General features: G+C 37.6%; 1 protein-coding gene across 1 annotated transcript in view; it reads left to right on the forward strand.

Annotated features, from left to right (window-relative positions):
- Positions 1-14484, forward strand: part of nrg3b (neuregulin 3b) — a 211646-nt gene that overhangs the window by 116839 nt on the left and 80323 nt on the right. The window lies entirely within an intron of this gene.

Genomic DNA, 14484 nt, shown 5'->3' on the forward strand with positions numbered 1-14484 from the left:
TTGGATTATAAAGCACAGAACATGAGTACTGAACAGCAATGCTTGGCAACACCAATAAATTCTCATCTATTAACTGAAAGTATATTTAGACTTCCCATGTGTTATATCTCCTCCATATCTGACCAGGAAGAAATACAGTTTCTGTTTCTCATTATCTCATAATAAGGGATATTTTTTCCAAAACATTTGGCTTTGACTCCAAGTCAGACATTAGTCATTCTACATATATCCTATTACTAATAGATGACTAATTTTTCCACCCTTGCATTCGTCTTGCTTCTTTCAGCATTATATTTTAAATTATGCAGGCCCATCACAAACGCTGCAGATAAAAGACTCACATGTCCATGTTCAGCTAACAAAGACTTGTTTTTTTCCATATAAAAGACTAATGAGCATGGGACAGACATGTTGTTAAGATAATTCACCAAGGCTGAAGTCAGTTACAGCTTTCACAAAATGTTAATCCACATTTGCTGTTTTACATATTCAGCTCAGTTTAAAGATTAATTAATTTGCTTTTTAGAATTTTACATTTGCAAGCAGTATATATTTTTTTGTTTAATATAGTATTCGAGGACTGATTTTTCAACTGAAGCGATAAAGATATGATGCTATATGAATTTCATTAACTCTGCATATATATCCTTGGTGTTTGTTTTTATGCTTTTGCACTTAATAGGTAAATATTTTCGTCATCAGTAAGTCAGAAATGTATATTTTTCAGCAGTGATGATTTGATTTCTGAGGGTTATTTAAATTCAGAAAACTGCTGTTCAGTAAGAAAGAATGGGACAAGACAAGTTGAATTAACCAAACTGGGAATGTCTTAAGCAAATAAAGATAAGCTGAAGAAGACAAATAAAAGTGTTTACTTTCTTGCAGGAAGGCTTACAAATGAGTAGCTGAGAGATATGTCTGTTTGCTGACAAAACATGTGATATGCCACAATTTTCTGATATTGAGTGGAAAAATATATATACTTCATTGTTTTACTTTAACATTAAGCTGAATGTCTCATAATTCTTTGACACATAGGTTTACTTGAATTACTGTGATAATTTCATTGATTATGTATCTGCACTTTTATGGTAAATTAACATAAATATGGTTTCTCATATGTGTGAGAAACGTACCTTACGAGGTCTGCAACTCAAAATGCAAAGCAGTTATTAACCATCAACTGCTGAAAGCTTTTAACTTAACCAAATGGTAAAAACACGTGTCTCCAAGGTAGCAGAGAAGAAGAATCCAAAGCAACAAGGCTTCTAATGTGTGAATCATCAGGTGTGAGGAGTCTTCTTCTATGTAATAGCTACAGTTTACCATATATAGTAAATGAACATCTACAAGAGCTGCTTGCAATGTGTGTTTAAGTGAAGTGTATTGCTTACACAGTCCAGTATCAGTGATCCGCCACCTGCACTGCTTAATGTTACATTTCATCACATAGTAATCAAGCAAGTTTTTATCACAGTGTTTATGTGCTTTCATTCAAGCAGCTGGCTGTTAGTTTGGTAGCACAGCAGAGTAGAATAACGAGTTTGGAAGTTGTTGGGATTTTTTTTGAAAAGAAACCTTTGTGGAATTACTTTTTTGGCTAAAATGGTTCTTCTCTTGGAACTTTTGAGGTGAGAACAAATTTCATTTTGACTTTAAGACGTCTTACCCGCGGACAATGCATAAATGCACGCCGTCCCTCAAAATAATAAAAAAGCTAATATATTAGAAATATTTCTTTCAACTCACATCACTATAGCCTTTTGTTATTGGCAAACATGCATCTCAAAAAAAGGAACGTCCACAATCACATTCGCAAAAGCTAAATTAACAACAACCAACGCATACATCAACACAGCATCTCTCTCCACTCTCCCTTTCCCACATCAAATGTACCCTAAGACCTTTGATAAAGAAGCAATTACAGAGCATTTGATTGTAACCGCTGCAAAGAGACTGTATTGGATTTGAAGGCAGCAGTAGAGCTCTAGTTAGTTGCCTGCAGCTCTTTACTTGCAATTTCGACGTGAGCTCAGCTGGTGAAGGATAACAGCTGCTTCTCATTACTGATGTTTAGACTAAATGATTTTCAGCAGTGGACACAGCGTAGACTCGGTTTGGCTGCATCATCATGCTTGAGCACAGAAGATCATTTGACAGCAGACTTTGATATCTCTGTAGCCATCGCATGCACATGGGGTCTTCTTGAAGGTTTCTGAAGAGCTGCCTAGGCTTCTGTGTATAATACTCTGTAATTAGGATATCAGGAAAAGCAATGGAAAGGGACATGTGGTATAACAACTACATGTAGATCTATAATATTTTAATCGGGGAATAGTGGGAGTATGCATGTAGCTCCCTTCCATCACATGGGTATCAGATGATAGTTTGGGATTCAGGTGCATGCCAAACCTTGAAATACATTCATCAACTGTGCTAAGAATTGCCACCTCTACCCCAGCAGAGGGAGCTCCACTTATTTCATAATTATACTTAGAAGAGACCTTTCTACTTTGTTTTTGGGGGGTGTCCTTATGTTGACATAGTAATATTTTCAAGTGCATATCCACAAAGTGTTGTATTTTTTCCATTATATAAGGGCAAGGGGCCATCAAATAACATTAAGTTAAACAGCCAAAAAATAACAAGCTTTTCTTTTCCCTCTATTATATTGATAAATACCGCCTTTATTTTCCCTACAGTCTCCCTTGTGATTCCCTTTTTTCCCCTCCCTGTCACAAGTAAAGTACAGTCCTATTTGTAGCATCTTTATGGACTTTAACTGAGCTGCAAATGCACATTTTATCCTCAGAAGGATGTCAAATAGGATAAGTACATCGGTCTGTTGGGAAACATAAGGCAGAGGACTGAGCAAACTGAGGAGAGGAAAAAAACAAAGAAGAGAAAAATGGTTAAAAAAAAAAAAAAGAAAGAAAAAGAAACCCAACGAGGTATTTTATCATCAAATGATCTGACAATGTTTCTTTATTTTTCCTGATATATGCACGCTACATTTCCACGAGAGGATTCGCTTTGGTAGTGCACCACGAGAACCGTCCATGTTTATTGATAGAACACTCCTGAATTGAATTTGAATTTAATTAAGGAAAGTCGCACACGCAACGAGATGGAGAGAAAGAGAGAGAAAGAAATCCCATTGTTCCACCTTAACCTGTCTCAGCCTGAGATCAATTATCAAGCAACGGACTAGTTTAATACATGTTCTCTGCAAAACAACAAGCAAACTGGGGATGGAAATTATTTGTCGATACAAGATTGATGTTGACTAACAAAGCTAACGTGGAGAAGAGGAAATAGCAGTTAAATAGCGACAAGACATGCGGGTTACTGTGTTCATGTTTCTTTAATGTGTAGGTTTTTTTTAAATAGTTTAAGAAAAAAAACCAAATTTTGGCAGAAATCTAAGAAAAAACGTGTGGTATAACCTAATTTAACCAGTTACATGAAAAAACAAGCTCTTGATTAGATTGTCTTACAGCAGATTTACATATTTCACACATTTATAATAAATGACTTTACCTAAATTACTATATAATAACTATTGGAATTTAAACAAGTTAGAGAAGGAAGCACAACTTATTTTAATGTGAACACTGTACTGCAACAACTTTTAAAGACGGGACTGAATGTAATACTGGTTGATATACGGGTAACATTTTTGAAATTGATTATGTGCAATTACCAATGTAAGTTAAAGATTTAATCTTACAACACCCAAGACTGCCGATTTCCTGACATCTGAAGAAGCCATAGTGAATTTTAATTAAACATATCAGTCTAAGCAATCGCAGCTCTTGTTAATGATTACTAGGGAGCCCATCACTGTATTTCATGTGTGTCATTACAAAGTACTCAACAGAAGAAGAGGTCTGTAGTAAGTTTATCAGCATGTCATCTAAAGTGTGATGTTTTTATGCTTCACTGTAATATTCATACTTTAAAGGGACTTGTTTACAAAGTCACTTACTCTAAAGTTAGGGTTGCTATACCTTCGATGTCCAGTTCACAATGATGGCAGTGGCGCTTATGCAACCTAGAATTTTTAGGCCTCCTTTTTACATCTGACAATGGTTGATTTTACCAGCTGTCACTAGCAGATTTTATCAAGTGGAGGTCATTAAGGTGCCATTAGCTTTGTGCATTAGGTGAAAACACTGTTGCTATCTCACTCATTTTATTACAGGGGGTCCAAATATGCACTTAATGCATACACACAATATTATGCGTAAAGACAGAGATTAACGCTATGTCCACGTGAATGACATTCAGTGTTACATAAGATTTTTCTGTAACAATGCAGCACAGTTTGCAAAGTGTACTACCTTGTGTGGTAACATTTTATTTGAACGGTCAGTTATTCGTTTTAGCAGCTTGTGAGCACCAGAAACATTTAATATTGTTGACCGCAGTACATTTATATCGTGGTTAAAATGAAAGCACAACAGGCAGTAAAACAAGCTAAAGAGGGGTTTGAAAACAAGCTCGTAATAACAGCAACTTGCTGACTGTTAAGGCTGACATTTTGGGTGACATTGCATCAATAACTGGGATCAGGGATACTTGTATGCTTGTTGAGAGTGGGGGAATTCTGAGCTTGTCTTCATTGTTATAAAGAAGCTCAGAATTAATTCCAGGTCGCTTACCTGTTACAAACAATCTCTGATGAATGGAGATAGCAGTTAATGGGCTGTGTTCTGCTTGACCTCAGTACATACAGTAGTTGTCAGCGAACTGAGGGATTGCCTTGGCCTCTCTGGGACTGCCCTGCACTGGTAATCTGTCAGTATGTTTTTGTTTTTTATTGGTGATTCTGTTACTTGAGCTTAACTTAGCATGTACTGTGCGCCGGATGCTTACTTTCATTCAATCAGTTACGCTAAAGTGCCTTTCATAGAGTGCCTGAATTTCTATGAAAGACCTCAATACAATGTAGTATATGAATATTAGTTCATTACAGTTTAAGGAGAATTCCCCCATTTGTTTGTTTTTGTAAAAGCCACATAAAGACCATAAGACCATTTTTTTTTTTTGTCCTTGCTGAGAAGTTATCGTCAGCTGAAGCAGCTGTCTGAACTTGTGACAAGAAATGGGGTAATGTTGTCAAAGTCTGCATCTTTCAAACAGTTCAGTGGATGGAAACATTTTTTTCAGGAGAGCGTGACAGTGATTACATGTCTTGAAATGCCTTTGGGGTTTTTTAGATGTTGAAAAAATACCAACAAAGCTTCAACCCCATCAAGTGTGCCAGTTTGGTGCTTGTCACTGCAGTTTCTGTTAATCTCAGTGTAATTCAGTTCATGAAAGTTCCTGCCATATTATAATTAGATGTTGTCATTTTGTCAAAAAAAACAAATCTTGTATAATATGATATTTTTTTTTAAAGGCAGATAACAAGTTGGGTTTTTATGTGTCTCAGCTAAATCATATTCATACTTGTTTCTCAGTGCAATAATGGATTTAATGAGTTTCCCAGTAGTATGGTAAAAAGAAATCTATATACTCTATTTACATGTGCATGTACATGTGAGTGTGTTTTAAATTGAAAGTGATTAAAGAAAGCAGGAGGTAACTGTACCTGAAATACTTAATCAGAGTCGCATAATGATGATGGTTACAAAGTAATAACAATTAGGCCATCTTGAGTAGTTGATTGTAAAGTAAGTACTGCATTACAGTCCCTCTCTATTTCGCATGCGCAGACACACGCGTACAGTCGACTTAGTTAATTTGCATTGTAGATCATGAGAGAGAAAAGTAAGTTTTGCAGGAAAGCATGAGATAAAAACCACACACTCAGATACTAAACTGAAACAGCTGTCTGCAATCGAAAGAATAGATCAGAAATCTCCCCCGACTGAATACCAAGTTTGTAATGAAATTTGATAACAGAAAAATGGAAAATAATTGATTACAATTCACCTTGAAATTACTAGGTGAATTTTAAACCATGGTTCATCTTGCTAGTCAAGACCATGTGGATACTTCTTTAAGACACTACAGCTTTCCTGGTCACGCCCCATGGCTTACCTATAAAGCACCTGTGCTGAGTTAGATACAGGGTGTGTCGATCTAAAATGTGTTGACCTGTGATTGAAAGATTGTTGTACGTCTCTGAGTATTTTTAGTCCAACTTACAGATTCCATCCTCAGATGGTTGAATAGATGTGACATCTTTTCAAAAGTGCAGAGGTCCACCCTTTTCACATCCAGGGTGTATTAGTGCACCCATTGCCCCTACACTGTCATCTACACATTCCTTTATTCACTGTCCTAAAGCAAGTTCTCTATTGAGTCCATGCTAAAGAAATGACAATGATCTGGTGAAGAAAACACTTCAAGCCTACAGGTGCTAGAGCTGAACTGTCCACAAGTCTCGGGGACAGGTCTCCTGGCTTGCCTACTGGTACCACTGGGCAGTGTTCACCACCTGGTGTTCAGTTCACCAGACATGCCTCAGAAGACTACAGTGCAGGCCATCCTGCAGTTTTTGCAGTCCCAGCTGGAAGCCAAATGAGGCTACTCTGTGCCCTGTTCGGATCAGAGTACATCAGGTGCTCTGACACTATTAGGAAGACCGACTAACTTTTCATCTGCTTCAACCCTGGTGTTTTGAGGAGACCAGGCATTTGCATTCCTGAGTGTTCCCACTCTGTCTGGAGTCTGGGCTCATTCAACCCAAGGTTTAGCCACCTCATGGGAATTAGGGAAGGGAGCTTCCCTCTTGGCCATTTGTGCAGTTTCAACGAGATTTTGTGAGTCCATTTTCTTCCGATTTCCTGACTTAATGTGGCAGCCAGCCTCTTCTTTGCAAGTGCTGGGTGTGTCTCGGCAGTAGACAACCCAGCATTATTTCCTTGGTCAGTTTAGCATCTTGCAAGTGGGTCGCTCAGCTTGGCCATCACAAGAGCCAAGGGCAGTGACCTGGAAATATGTACGTTAAATAATTCATTTGTTTACTTTGTAATGGACTGGGATATCAGGCTGCAATATCTCAGTTCAAAGTATATTTAATAGTTATCTCATAACAATGGAATATGGAACTCAGAGAACCAAGGCTACATTGTAACAGTACCATTTAGCCATTTACGCTTCTAGGAGGCAATCATTTCAGCTGCCTATTGGTTATATTAACTTAAACACTGGGTTGCTTTGAAATTCAAATGTTTATTTATTTTTTTGATTCTGATGCGGCTCAGGCTCTAAGCTGAAATACGCTGAAGACAAACACCAGCATATTATTGATTTCAATATCCTAGAAACTGTCATAAGTGTGAACAGAAGGCTAAACTTTCTAATTGATGTCCCAAGCTACTTAATCGCTACTTGTGTGAAAGAGCAGAGACCTGGGAAAGAGTACGACAGAGAGGGAGACGAAGAGAGAGAGAGAGGAAGATTAGAGTGTCTTGACAAGGAAAGCCTTTCAAGTTTGTAGGTTTGAAGTGCTAATCACATGCAAATGTGTGCAAATGAGTGTGCACCCACCCTCTAAAACTCTCGCTGAATACTTGAAGCTGAGCAAAATTCTGGGCTGGTGTTTGTCTATAAATAGTGAAAGTTTGGGCAAGTTTGAGTGTTTTTAACACAGTAGTTGTCCAAATCACCGGAAACCAAACAAGACTGTACAGGACTCTACGAGAACATGTGTAGCATAAAGAATCATCAAAATGTTTGTGTGATCAATATTTATTTCATATTTAACAGTGAAATATCAAGTGCTTTAAAAAAAATGCTTTTATGAATTTAATTAATAGCAGCCCAGCTAACAGAATCAAAGTCTTAATTAATGCTGAGTTATGATGATAATCTGTGTGTACGAAACCCAAAATGTTTACTTAAGTTTCAGCTCGATAGGCCCGAACGTAATTGCACAAAACATAGGCTTTATAATTCAGCAAAACTTTGAAGAGGGAACAGTTTTCCACCATGTGGCAAGACAAATAAAGGGATGAATGAACAGATCAATGATCCAATTACCTTAGCTGACACATAAATCGATAGACAGTGTGGAGAAAGATGGCAAAATAATCCATTTCGCGGCACTTAACTACTTTAATAAAACTTTGCTTGTAAAACAAAATAATTAACAACTGTGTGGCAAAATGAGTGATAAGATGAATAATGGTTCCACACAAAAAGGGAGATGGGGGGCGTATGAGCACAGAGAGAGCACATAATTTCACAGTAGACTGAGAAAAACAGATGCTTTTTAAATACTGGAGCCACATGAGGAAAATTTTAAAATCCATTCTCAAAATTAATTATATCTCAGAATCCACTGATTTTTAAATTTTTTTAACATCTTCAATCTCAAATCTCTTGCTCACTAATTAGAAAAAAGTAGCTGTCATACACTGTTATATACTGAAGATGATCCTCCTGACTCCTGAAATGTCACTGATGCAATAAAGTCAAGACCTCTAATCTCACATACATTATGCATTAATATGTCATAACTTAATATGCAGCGATAAGGGAAAAACCAGCAGACTTTGCAGTGGCAGGTGAGATGCACCGATTCTCTTTAAAAGCCTCTTTCAGATCCTGGTAACTAGCAGTCATATTATCAGTATAGCCCAGAACAGTCCATGTCAGTTCGAGTGAATAAGCTTTTATTATACCAGATAATCTGCACTAACCATCACTCCCAGCCAAACCTCTAAAAGGGATTTCACATTTGACTGCTGGGATGGATAAATCTCGTAGAAAGTGGCACAATGAAGCTTCCATTAGTGCCCAGCTGTAGTTAGCAATTAAGTGGCGGTGTAACATCACTGATATGGCTGAAATGTCAGTAGAGACAAAAGCAGCCTTTGCAGTGTCGAGTGTCAATTGGCAACGACAAGAAGGAGGGGATGGAAGTCATAGCCTAGTTATGAATACAGTCAGCTGCCTCGGAGCTTAGCTGGTTCCATTCTCCCAAGCAAGACTACAAAATCAATTTGACATTTCTTTCTTCTGTTCAATACTTACACACTTACAATATATACTACTGAGTTTCTACCTACACCGATTTGTTTTTCTTTTAGTCGTTTTTCTACATCGGTTTATGTAGATGATTTGCAAATCGTCCAGAACTTTACGGTTGCTGTTCCCAGACGTGCTTTAAGAAACATTTCACATTTTTCAGTTAAAAATAAATAAATAAATAATTAATATTCTGAGAGGTCCTTTTTGTCATTTTTGTTCCTTAATTGAAAAAGTAGCAAGTTTAAGCTGCTGTTACAAAAAAAAAAAAAGCTCATCAGCAACAGTGAAGTCTGAAAAATGGCAGACCAATTTCTAATCTTGAGCCCACTTATTTTCTCAGTATCTATCACCTCGCCAAATCTGCCTCAGAGTGCAGTCTACAGGACCACTGAGACAGCTATAATGAAACTAACAAATGACTTTCTATTTTGACCAGGGATCTGCATTAGTCTTTGTTTTCTTTGACTCAAGTGGAGCTTGTAGTTTATTTATTTTTTTTGCTCTCGGTCATACTAACCTTCAGCTGGCTTTGCTAAAACCCAAATAACAAAGAACTTTTATACAAATTTTGATTATTTTCCACAGTCACGAAAGTTTAGCTTTATCCTGCTATGCTAGTTCTCTTTCCTTTCGGTCATTTACACTACATAGATGTGCTCTTGTCACTGTAATTGTGGTATGCAACATCATAATGAAAGGTGGCAATACACTTCTTTCAATAACAGTGACATTTTGCCAGCTGCATCTAAGCATTATACAAAAGTCTGGTTATAATTTAAGATATTTGTATTAGTTACCCTGTCATTTTCTTCAGAAGCCGAATCCTCAGGAATTGCTGTGGTGGCCTCTTGAACACTAAACCCACACACATAAATCAGCCATGCACGAATATGCAGCCTTAATATCCAGAAAATACATGCGTAGTGTAGTTACTCGTCGTTTCTCTTCGCCAAATTTTTGCAAATCCACATGTTGATTGCATTCTTGCAGGATTACCCATCTCTGCAGGAACAATTTGGGAACAAAAGAACCAAAAAAAAAACAGCCCACCCTTGTCCCCCCCAAACCTCCCACAAGTATTAGGGAAGCAGACACTGTCTCAGTATTTAAGTCCAGTCTCCGTTTATTCAGTACATCGCACAACCTACTTTAACTCCCACCTTGTCAGGCGGTCTCTTTTATCTACTGCCATGCAGTGTATCTGTCAGTCGCCTCTACAGAATCTCACAGTATTGCACACACACACACACAACTCTCATAGATATATGCACAGACATTTTTCCTTTTTTTCTCCTTTTAACGTCTTCATTTTTACACACATGCATTTTAATGTGTTATAAAAAGGCAACACTTTTTTCAAAAGAGTTTTTACTAGTGCGTTCTCTGAAATCGAATTAACCACATGTAATTTAATATTTGAAACCTCTCTTCAAAATACATGCGAGCGAACCGAAGTGATGAAAATGCGACAGACGCCAGTGTCTTAAAATGCAGAGATGACACTGAGATAAAAAGCAAGTTACTAATAACTCTGAGAAAACAAAATCACACATGGCTTCAAAAAGCATCGCGCTTGTTAGATGCAAGAAAAGGCACACTGTGCGATTGTGACCATGTGACTGTTCAAATGAACAATATAATGAACATTTGTATGACAAAACAATATTTTTCTTAAAAAAATGTGTGTAATAGCTACACGGTTGTGAGCCATTGTTCGCATGAGTTTAAAGAGTGCGCTGGCTAAGTTCAGAATGTTTCACAGTTGTAAAGTGGTGTAGCCTCTGCTGTCAAATTGTTGTATTGTTTTCTAATTACTGATTGTTTTCATGTTGCTCAGTACACTGTGGGTGAAAGAGAACATTAATACAGTGCCCGACAAACAAGCACAAGTTACTCCTGTTTGAGCTGGTTGGTTATGGTCCATGTTGGTTTGAGCCATGGTTACCGTAGGCCACTGACATTCCCTGTTGACTTCTGCTTGGGTGGGTGTATGATTTGCTTAACATTCTTTATATAAGCTATGTTTTTTTTTCTTTTCTCTCTGAGGCAGTTGTTTGGGCTCGAATGCCTAACAGGTCATTTCACCCCAACCCACCTTTGCTGGGTCAAGTCGATATTTAGTTTAGTTTTCTAAACATAATATCATGTCTTATCATTATGGAAATATCCATGCAGATGGTTAATATTTTATCTCAAGGTGTACTTGATTTAAACTGATATATTTTTTTATTTTCATTCATGAGCTTTTCTCCGAGAGAAGTTATTATCACTGAAATGCACGGTGGCAGATAGAAGAATGTACAGATCTTAAATATAGTGCATAATGCAATCCAATGCAACACCCAAGCAAGAAATACCAAATTTATGAATCTTACAATGTTAAAAGCTTGTGACTCCTTTTGAGACTCGAAACGACTGTGTCGGTTTCTGAGCCTGTACTTTTTTGATGTCTTTATTTACAGTACTAAACTGAAACATGATGCTGTAGCAAAAGGCCAGTCCTTAATGCAGGTGATGATAAAGTATGTCACAAGCTATCTCAAAGAGGGATGACTGCTGAAGAAGCAAACCAAAAGAGTCAATCTGTACGTATAGGTTGATCGCGACATTTGACAAAATTTCGTTAATATTGCCGTTTGCTTAAGTTAACCAAGCATAATTGGTAAGGGTTGTATACTGGTGCGACTCAAGGTCCAGACGTGGTACATAGCTTTGCAGACCCACATCTGCATTTTGGGTACTGCCTCTTGGCGACACTGTGAAATATGTAGCACACCCAGTAGTCTGGGCCACTTTTGTTTGCTCTCCTTTAGCTTACTGCCTACTGAGGGAAAAACAGAGGTCCGAACTTACAATGATCTTTTTTGAAGCAAAGTAAAATCTAGTGTAAAAAAAAAGCTATTAAAACAGTCCCCTGCAGTCACTGTATCGGCTTTCCTCGCATGTTCTTTACTATTTTTATTCCTGTTTTTTGCACTTCATCACCACCATCATCAGTGGTGAGCTTTGCTGTGTTCTTTCCCTGTCATGACCAGGCCAATTTTTCAACCAGTCTGCAGGTAACCCTTGCATAATGCAAGGGTTACCTGCTGTTGGAGGACGGCACACAAGTGCCTCTCTGTAACATTTGCATGGCTTGAATTCCCACAATGCAACTCTCTGCATACCTTGGGAGCTACAAAAACTAATACAAATTCAGGACCATAAATCAAACTTGACAATGGTACAGTATCTTATGTTACTTGCGATGAAGATTTTTTTCATGATTAGTAATTATTTCAAACATTCATTCAACATATGTAGGTCTAACTAAAATAAATGACTATATAGTCTATAAATAATTGCCCATATATGCTTTTTCTCCTCTCTGCTGGCTGATATATTATGATGCCACTAGGTTCTACTAGAAATATTTTAGTGTATAATAAGATTCATATTATTTATATTCAATAACTTTCCTGAAGCTTGTAAAGTTCCATTTTTTGTGAAATGTTCCCATAGTAGCGCTTCACCTGAGTTGAAGGCAGATTGTAATCGGTCCGCCGTCAAAGAGGTGCTGATGATAGCAATTGGGAAGAGTGGCAAGACTGCGGATCAGTTTCAGGACCTCATCTGTGGAGAAAGAAGGTAGATAATTTACACCAAAGTCAGTCAGGTCAGCAGAGGAAGTGGTGAGGGGAATTGAGGACAGGAGTTGTGGGTAGCTGGTAGAAAAAGCCTTGAATGTTGTTAAACTTCTTGGGAGTGTGCGTGACACAGCCTCCAGAATTAAGAGAGTTTAGAGGCATGTGAGATATACAGTATGGAGACTAATTTGCTGGGGTTAGAAGCATGGGATTGGAATTACACAAAGGGGGATAAGGTGCCATCTGAAAGAAATGTTGATAAGAAAGTGAGGAGTAAGTAAGAGTGAGACAGGTCATCAGACAAGCCAGATTTGAGCCACTTACTTACAGCAACATGAACTCGAGTTCATTCCATTTTCAAGGCTTCAGACAGCAAGGAGTCAGGTGGATTGACAGGGAAGTACAGAAGAAAGCGAGCAGAGAAGGTCAAATGTGGCGGTGGGGCAGATATGGATTTAGTGTAGTTGCTTTACAAAAAGAGTGTCAAGTGGAGGAAGCGAGAGAAGGGTGGGCAAGAAGTAAGAAGGATGGAAAGATGCTCCTGGTTATTTTGCCAGGTGGTGATAGTGTGAAGCATGATGTATATTGAACCTAAACATTTTGGAAGTTAAACCGAGCAAAGTGAATGTTATTACGCTGTGAAAGAGCCTGACAGAGCGGTGTAGAGGACAAATAAAAACTTCATACATCATCTTAATAGAAATCTGCTGTTTATCAGGCGTCTATGTAACACTGCAGGAAAACTACACAAAAAAAGAGTGGGTGCCATCGATAGCACTGCAGAAAATGGTGAGGTTGTGTTTAGCAGTCAATTTAAGGATTCATGTGTTATTTCTATGCTCAAGCGAAGCTCAATGAATGTTTGAGTTTCAAAAGTTTTTGCAGTCAGCAGTCAGTCTGGGAGATATGGAAGAAATATGAATTTGAAGAAAAGTGTGGCACCTTTGCTTGACAGTCATATCATACATGTGTGAAAACACCTTTGCTGACTTCCTAATAATAAATAGAATTATTGCACTTGCATTATCAGGCTAAACAGTTTACAGCTAAAAAAAAAAAAAAAAATTCAAATTAATGGAAAAGTTTCATTTTCTTTGCAGTTTCCATGGGAATTATTTTCAAATGTTTGTCAGTCTTTCATACCAAAACGCATCATCAACAGGCTTAATGTGCACACACATATAGAGTATTTATTCATGATGTGCGTGCTACACGTACCGAACATTTATTTCACTTAAGTGCTTTTCACTGTGAGCTACTGCAGATGTATCAGAGCTCTGCTATATGATTTTACACAACTAATAGCAGAACTAATTCTGACTCGAGCGATGAAATGCCTGCTACCCGGTATCCATCCTCTTTAGAACTATCCTTCAGTGACACAATTCATTTCTGTTTAAAATGAATTGCTGTGACCTTTGAATAATTGGTAGTAACCTTAAACAAATTGAAGCTCTTGCAAAACAAAATTCTGCCTACCATTAGATGACTAAAACTGTGTGTTTTTTCTTTTTAACTTTTTGCACAATGCAAAAACAAAACTGTGATCATACCACATATTACTCTTTGGGATAATTTCTTGATTATCCATTTTCTCTGTCTGCAAAAATACCTGTTACATCCAGAGCTTACTCCTACAATGTGTTGATAAAACTTTTACTAATGCTCCCCTGCTGATATGGTGTATTATCCTTGAGGGAAAATTTGAGGACACAATCTAACTGTACCTTTGGGTACCCAGTGTGTGGTTTAAAAAAAAAAACTAATTTGTATAGTAGCCTTTTTCACACACGAACTGCATCCCTGAATTTTCTCAAGTGGAGCTGCATGGGGGAAGGCAAATGTCTGACTCATTCAGGTTTGACATCAA

Source organism: Perissodus microlepis, chromosome 8, assembly GCF_051167445.1.
Source record: "Perissodus microlepis isolate ML-2025 ecotype Zambia chromosome 8, ASM5116744v1, whole genome shotgun sequence".
In the NCBI taxonomy this organism is placed as follows: Eukaryota; Metazoa; Chordata; class Actinopteri; order Cichliformes; family Cichlidae; genus Perissodus; species Perissodus microlepis.